This window comes from Palaemon carinicauda, chromosome 16, assembly GCF_036898095.1.
Source record: "Palaemon carinicauda isolate YSFRI2023 chromosome 16, ASM3689809v2, whole genome shotgun sequence".
NCBI classification, from domain to species: Eukaryota; Metazoa; Arthropoda; class Malacostraca; order Decapoda; family Palaemonidae; genus Palaemon; species Palaemon carinicauda.
This window is the reverse complement of record NC_090740.1, coordinates 39,162,256-39,170,936: the sequence shown is the minus strand read 5'-3', so window position 1 is coordinate 39,170,936 and position 8,681 is coordinate 39,162,256.

Here is an 8,681-nt window from a genome sequence, read left to right as displayed (position 1 = left end):
AGCAGCAGAAGATGGCGTAACAATTGATTTAATAATAGATAGAGAAGATTTAATAGTAGTGACAGTGGCTGAACTCTACCCCCAAATGTCTGTCAGAATGCCCTTTACCGACAGCTTCGAAAAAAATTATCATTATACTAATTCACAAAAAGTTAACACAAAAAACTTGAAAAGTTACCGCCCAATAAGTTTACTCGCCGTAATATATGAAATATTTATTAATATCTTATTAGGACAAATAGATATACAGTTTGACTTTAATCAATCAAGAGAGCAGGCAGGCTTTAGAAGTGGGTATTCAAAAACTGACCATATCCATGTAATTAATCAACTAATTGAAAAATGAACAAATTATGACATACCACAATTTATGGCCTTTAACTACTATGAGAAACCATTTGATTGTGTCATAATATTAGCAGCAATGAAAGCCCTTCAAAAACTAGGAAAAACAAATCATCTTATGTTAGAACACTTGAAGATATCTATGCAGGTAGTACAGCAATCCTAAAATTACATAAAGATAGTAAAAAAATTCCGATTGAGAAAGGAGTTAGACAGGGAGATCCTATCTCTCCTAGATTATTCAGAACATGTCTAGAAGAAGTTTTTAAAAATTTAGATTAGGAAAATGTAGGAATTGATATCAATGGGGAATACCTTAACAACTTAAGATTTGTGGATGACATAATTGTGTTTAGTGAATCATTGGAAGAATTACAAAACATTATAGAGAGTTAAACTATGAGAGTCCTGCTTTATTATGGGATTCCTCTGAAATATGTGAATTTGATTAAGTCTGTTCATGAGCATAGCAAGTGTAAAGTTAATGTTAATGGAGTTCTATCATATGAGTTTCCAGTGAACAGCGGAGTAGTCTAAGGGAATATGGTGTCACCTATGTTGTTTATCCTCCTATGGATTTTGTAATGCGTAGAACAATCAGAGGTGGTACAGAAGGATTGTACTGGATTGTTAATAGGAAATTAGCACACACAGAGTATGCTGATGGTGCTGTCCTTATTAGCAGAATACCACAAGATTTGTAATACTTAGTTACCATAATGCATGAAATATCACACGAGGTTGGCCTCATGATAAATAGAAGCAAGGCAGAGATGATGAGAAAGGGGTATTTAATGGAAAATGAAATATCATTGGAAAGAGAAAGGATTGATGAAGTAGAATCATTCAAGTATTCAGTAACTATGATCTCCAATACAGGGTTTCTAGAATTAGAGTTAAGTGAAAGATTAAAAAAAGCAAATCAGTCAATGACTGGGTTAAGTAGATTTTGGAAATTAAATCGCCGGAAATTGAATATAAAAATCAGGTTACGTACAGTATAAGGTTAGTAGGATCGGTGCTATTGTAGGGAAATGAGTCGTGGTATGACAATAAAACAATATCCAATAGATTTTGTAGATTTGAGAACAAAGCCCTGAGAAGAATGCTGGGAATTAAATGACAGCACACGTTTTGAAATAAAACTATAAGAGAGCTTATTCGAATGCCATATGTTGATGAGATTATGGTGAAGGATAGATGCATATGGTTTCACCAAATTATCAACTGCGCTCCACAAGGTACTAAAAGAGTTGGAATAGCCAAGCCTGCATGGCTGAGGACTATGAAGCGTGAAGTAAGAGATGACAAGTGGAGAAGTAGTGATTTAAAAGCTCAAGATAGAGAGGACTGGTGAAATCTAACCGAAGCCCTTTGCGCCAATAACCGTAGGATGAGATGATATATGTATATATACAGTATATATATATATATATATATATATATATATATATATATATATATGTATATATATATATATATATATATATTTATACCTGTATATATATATATATATATATATATGTATATATATATATATATATGTATATATATATATATATATATATATATATATATATATATATATATGTATATGTATATATATACTGTATGTATATATATATATATATATATATATATATATACATATATATATATATATATATGTATATATATATATATATATATATATATATATATATATATATATACTGTATGTATATATATATATATATATATATATATATATATATATATATATATATATATATATATATATACTGTATATATATATATATATATATATATATATATATATATATATATATATATATATATATATATATATATATATATATATATATATATATATATATATATATATTGCTGTTCATGGCGAGAGAGAGAGAGAGAGAGAGAGAGAGAGAGAGAGAGAGAGAGAGAGAGAGAGAGAGAGAGAGAGGGCTGTAAACATACTTGGCTCCACGACCACCATGACTTATATTTTGTTAATCTACTCTTGTGATGATATTTACCAAGGGGAATATCCTTAAAGAAGAGAATATGTCGTTTGCCGTCTCGTTTTATCTTTGGAGTCCTTTGGTCTTAAGGGAACCTGTAATTACTAAAGAAAAGAGAAGTATCATGTATCAAAATTTCTTATGTACATAAATGCAAAATTAAGATAAAATAGTTGACTGATATGTTTAACCCTCTACCATTATGATATCACAATGCTGACGAATATTGTACCCCTTCGGAGATTACCTTAATAACGCACTGCTAATTAATATTGCGCTGCATATCCTTGTGATCTCTTTGATGCCAACTTCTGATTAAGGCGAAGCTCAAGATTTTCTCCCGCATGGTAACTTACCTAAACTTTGTAATTATTCTAAAGTTTGACGCTTGGGTTAGTGGGCTGATAAATTATCTTGCAGAAAATATTTAATTCTTGGTAAGCCACATATGGTATATTCGGTAGTAGTGAACCAAATTTTGAAGGAATATTTTGGTGTTTTAACTAATAACGTATATTTTTAGAAAATATGAATACACACACATACACACACACACACATATATATATATATATATATATATATATATATATATATATATACATACATATATATATATATATATATATATATATGTATATATATATATATATATATATATATATATATATATATATATATATATATATATATATATATAAGTACACACACACACATATATATCTATATATATCTATATATATATATATATATATATATATATATATATATATATATATATATATATATATATATATATAACTAATTACAATTAGTAATTATTAACACTAGCTCTCAAATGACGTCTTTCTGATATTGTATTGTTATGGCTGTAGTTCTCAAGGTTGTCATCTAATAGTGGTGAGTTCTTCCACAGACTAATTTGGCGTGGTGGCTATGGACGCCCTCTTAGAGTTTGCTTAAACAATGGGCTGCCGAAAATATATTATATTCTTTTCCATCTCAGTCGGCTTTAGAACTGCGGAAAATGTCAAGTGAGGTTGAATGGTGTCCCCTTCTGATTACTACGACAAATAATGAACCACAGAGGTTGGAAGATTAACCAGGAGATTCTTTTCAGTAGACGCTGCTTGACCCTAACTAATGGACTCGATGTCACAAAAAAGCCGATCTTGTTCTCTATGTTCTTTTCCAAAAATTACGCAGCAAAATTTCTATATTTAGAAAATAAAATAAAACAGGTTAACTCAAGTTTGCAATACATGCTAAACGTTTTATCTCCTTATGCAAGGCTTGACAAACATTGAATTGTTTTAGTGGCCAGAATGAAATTAAAGAAGGTGTTCGTGAGATCGAGAAAATTGTAAAGGATAATGATGGATGACAAGAGGGTAAGATGAAAAGAAAGATTATCTATGGAAATACGTTGAATGCAATCTAGCCTCCAGCTCGTGTCTTAGTTTCTCAGATTGATATTGATATGAGAGGAAAAAATTTCAAAGGTTGAAAGAAAAGGAAATAAACAACAACAGCAAATCAGTGTAATTTGAATATGATTAAATTCGTTTGCACTTAGATGGGGAGGCCACCTTCAAGGAACAGCGATAAAAACATTGCTACACAGAAAGGCTGAAAAGATGAGAAAGACCCAGGCCTTAAATGTGGTTTGGGGCTATCGATCAGATTAACTGTCTTTAAATTAATCTTTTTGTTGAAGCTATAAAAGAGACCAATTATTGTACAAGGTGACAGCTAGGAAATTCCATAGCAGTAAATAAAATATATACATGGAAACTGCATCAAAGCGCAGAACATTACTAAGGATATGCACGTCACAATGTAATAATATGTTCCTGAGATCAGAACTAATAGATAATGAAATAAGAATTCAACAAGAAATGTAAAAAAAAAGAGGAGTTGTCGATAAAAGCAAGCAAAAAATATATAAAAGGAACTGTTGGCAATAAATAGATTATGTAATCTGTTATTAATAGATGAATTACAAGATAATCTTAAGAAATAGGAGCATAAAACAAAAGAACAAATTAATCACAAAACATTATATACGAGTTTAACAAAAGAAAGTATTAATCCGTAAGCCAATATTTAGCAAATGCATGAAAAATTATATGAATAATACAAATGATTATAAAAAAAAAATTAAATGGTATGAGTGATGCTAAGTGCCACTTGCATGGTTGAACCATACTTGATATACAGTAGAGGAAGGTAGAATTAAAACGGTTTCAGAGTATGTGAGTTTTGTTAAATTTCAAGTAACACAGGTACAATAGAAAAACCTGAATATATAAGGAGGTCACCGTTCCTTAGGATGGGGTGTATTAGGTATATAAACATCAAGGCTGAAAACTGAATCTAACATTGAAACTGAAATAGTTAGAAAGCTGCATTTCAAAACCAGAACCAAGTAATGGCAGGTGAAAGTATTTTGACGGATTTCAAGACGAGTAGGACAAAAGAAATCTATGAAATTTAAAAAGAGTGTAGGATGTAGGTAATCTAGTCCCTTTAAGAAGCCTTGCTCTATTGAGAGAGAGAGAGAGAGAGAGAGAGAGAGAGAGAGAGAGAGAGAGAGAGAGAGAGAGAGAGAGAGAGAGAGAGAGAGAGAGAGTACATTGAAACTCCTCCAAATGACCAACGCTATGAGGGTGTTTGAGGTTGATACTCAATTAGGCGAGAGTTCCCCGTTTCCAAACAATTTGATAATGCGTTCGACAAGAAACCCTTCTTTAAAATTCCTTGCACGAAGACGTTTCCTATGGTGTTTGTGGGTATTTGCTAATGACCGCTATATAGAAAAAGCAGAACCACTTTGTCAGGAAGTATTTTGAAAAATTGCAATACCCCACAGAGAAATATCGACCAGTTTCTTATATACAATAACCAAAGTTCAAGAAATGTAAAAATACAAAGAGAGCATAAATTGGAGGATGTGAGATATGCTCTAATAAATCAAGTTATAGCTTCATTACCGTAAGAGATTTCAGGCTTCGTGATAGGTTAAAAATGATTGCTTGTAATTTCGAAAGTAGGGATAAAAGATTGCATGCTTTGCCATCATATGGAGGAATATGGGAAGTTATAGCTTATATGTTTAAGAGAATAATTCGATGAAGAAATATGAATATTTCCCAGTTATAAAAACTGATGTTGATGATGATTTTTATAAGGAATTCTGAGGACGAAAAAATGTTTATCTCTGGTAAGGAGGACTAATTACAAGCTATTCAATAAAAGTCCAGGTATGACCGAGAAAAATTATTAGAAATTGATGTTAAGATTGTGAACGATTGTTATGGAATTGGAGAGAAACTTTGATGGTAATGTACCAACCGTGTGTCACACAATTGTACATAATTATTTTGTATATATTATGCTTGTATCTGCGCTCTTCCCTCGCACTAAAAAGAACCTGAATGATCATGTCTCCGGTTTGCTCTGTAACATTCTGTCTCTCGAACATGTTATGTCCTGTTGCCTTGAGGTTTTGTATATAAAGGAGAGTGTTCCTTAATAAACAACTCAGTTGATTGCATCCTGCCTTTGAGTTCAAAACCCTCTCTCGGCCCGTTACATTGGTGACCCCGGAAGTCGACTCGCTCCCACCGCCTTCCACCCCCAGTCTTCGCAAAATTCAGACGTCTGGCACCGGAACAATTGGCAGTCGCCAAACAGACGTTCGCCGAAATGGAGGAAATGGGCCTTTGCCAAAAGGCCTCCAGCCCATGGTCGTCACCCTAACACATCGTTCTGAAGAAAGACGGCTCCCTCCGTCCGTGCGGGGATTACAGGCGCCTGAACATGCAAACAGAACCGGATCATTACCCCCTCCCAAACATTGCCGACGTGACCTCCTACCTGCACAAAGCGAAGGTTTTCTCTACGCTCGACCTCCTGAAGGGGTATTATCAGGTGCCTATGAACCCAGAAGACATCCCCAAGACTGCCATTACCACTCCGTTTGGTACATACACCTTCAATTACTCCTGTTTTGGCCTTTGTAATGCTGCGGCAACGTTTCAACGTCTCATGGATGGTATCTTAGGGGACCTCCCTTACTGTGTATGTTATGTGGACGACATACTTGTGTTCTCCTCCTCAATAGAGGAACACCTCCGTCACCTGCGCATCGTGCTCGACCCCCTGCAAAAAAACGGCCTTCTAGTCCGGTACGACAAGTGTACCTTTGGCGCCAACGAAGTGTCGTTCTTAGGGCACCGTATCACTCCTGAAGGAGTCCATCCCCTCCCTGAGAAGGTAGCAGCCGTTCAGAACTTCCCCGCGCCATCGACCGTCAAAGCTCTGCAGGAATTCTTGGGAATGATCAACTATTATCACCGTTTTCTGCCAGCCATTGCTGCCACTTTTGCTCCCCTCTACGCCTCCCTCAAGGGCAAGCCAAAGGACCTGAAGTGGGGTCCCCTTCAAGAAGCAGCCTTCTGCAATGCAAAGAAGGCCCTATCAACTGCTGCGGCTCTCACTTTTCCTATCCCACACGCCCCTCTCCTTCTCTCCACCGATGCCAGCGACGTCGCTATTGGTGCAGTACTCGAGCAGGTGGTCAAAGGCTCGCCCCGCCCATTGGCCTTCTTCAGCAGAAAACTGTCCAAGGCAGAATCGGGTTATTCTACCTTCGATCGAGAATTGCTGGCGGTGCACTTGGCTGTCCGTCACTTTCGCCATTTCTTAGAAGGTACGCCATTCGTCATTCGCACAGACCACATGCCTCTGGTGCACGCCTTCACTCGACAGTCTGACGCCTGGTCCGCCCGTCAACGCCGACATCTCTCCGCCGTGGCTGAATACAATTGCACCCTCAAATACGTCCCTGGGAAAATGAATCCCGTTGCCGATGCCCTGTCAAGAAACACGTTGGCTGACGTTCAACTGGGATTGGATTACAACGCCCTGGCTGAAGCCCAACAACAGGATCCAGAGTATCAAGCTTGTAGGACATCCTGCATGTCCCTCTGTTGGGAAGACTTTCCCTTCGAAGACTCCAACACCACCCTCCTCTGTGACGTCAGTACTGGTAGACCGCGACCTTGGATTCCTGCTCCCATGCGCCGACAGGTGTTTGATTTCATTCACGGCCTTTCACATCCCTCGTGAAGTTCTACTGCACAGCTGCTGAAGGCAAAGTTCATTTGGCACGGCATTTCTAAGGATGCTAAGGATTGGGTCCGCGCCTGTACTTCTTGCCAAACTTCCAAAGTACATCGACACACGGATTCAGGAGTGGGCACCTTTCCTCAACCTCAGCGTCGTTTCGCACACATTCACGTCGACGTTGTAGGCCCCCTACCCACATCACAAGGACATCGTTACCTGTTTACTGTCATCGACCGCTCCACTCGTTGGCCTGAAGCCATTCCCATGGAAACTGCAACGTCCGCCTCATGTACATCTGCCTTACTCTCTGGATGGATTTCAAGATTCGGTATCCCTGAGCATATTACTTCTGACAGGGGAACCACTTTCACCTCTCAATTGTGGACGTCATTAGCGAATCTCCTGGGCATCACCTTCATCAGACAACGGCCTACAACCCCGCTGCCAATGGAATGGTTGAACGTTTTCATCGCACCCTCAAAGCAGCTTTGATGTCCCGCTGCAAGGATTGCAACTGGTTTACTCAGCTTCCCTGGGTCCTCCTGGGACTAAGGACCCCTCCTAAAGATGCCCTTGACGTCTCGGCAGCTGAAATGGTGTATGGCGACCCGTTGGCCGTCCCTGCCGAATTTTTTCCTTCTACAACCTCCTCCGACGATCTTCAGCGCATACGTCACGTCGTGGGAAAATTTACTCCGTGCTGCCAGACTTACAAGCCCCCAGCGAAGCATCACATACCAACGGACTTGCACTCTGCAACGCACGTCTTCCTGCGCAACGACACCAGCAAGCCACCACTAACGCCCCCTTACACGGGCCCTTTCCTTATGATCCAACGCAGTCCGAAAGCATTCCTCCTAAACATTCGGGGCAAAGAAGACTGGGTCTCCATTGATCGTCTAAAACCTGCTTATCTTCTGCCAGATGACCCGCCTACAGTTCGCCTCTCTAGATCAGGGCGCCCTATTTAACATGTACAGTATGTCATTTTTAGGGGGGGAGCCATATACCAACCGTGTGTCACACAATTGTACATAATTATTTTGTATATATTATGCTTGTATCTGCGCTCTTCCCTCACACTAAAAAGAACCTGAATGATCATGTCTCCGTTTTGCTCTGTAACATTGTCTGTCTCTCGAACAGGTAATCCTGTTGCCTCGAGGTTTTGTATATAAAGGAG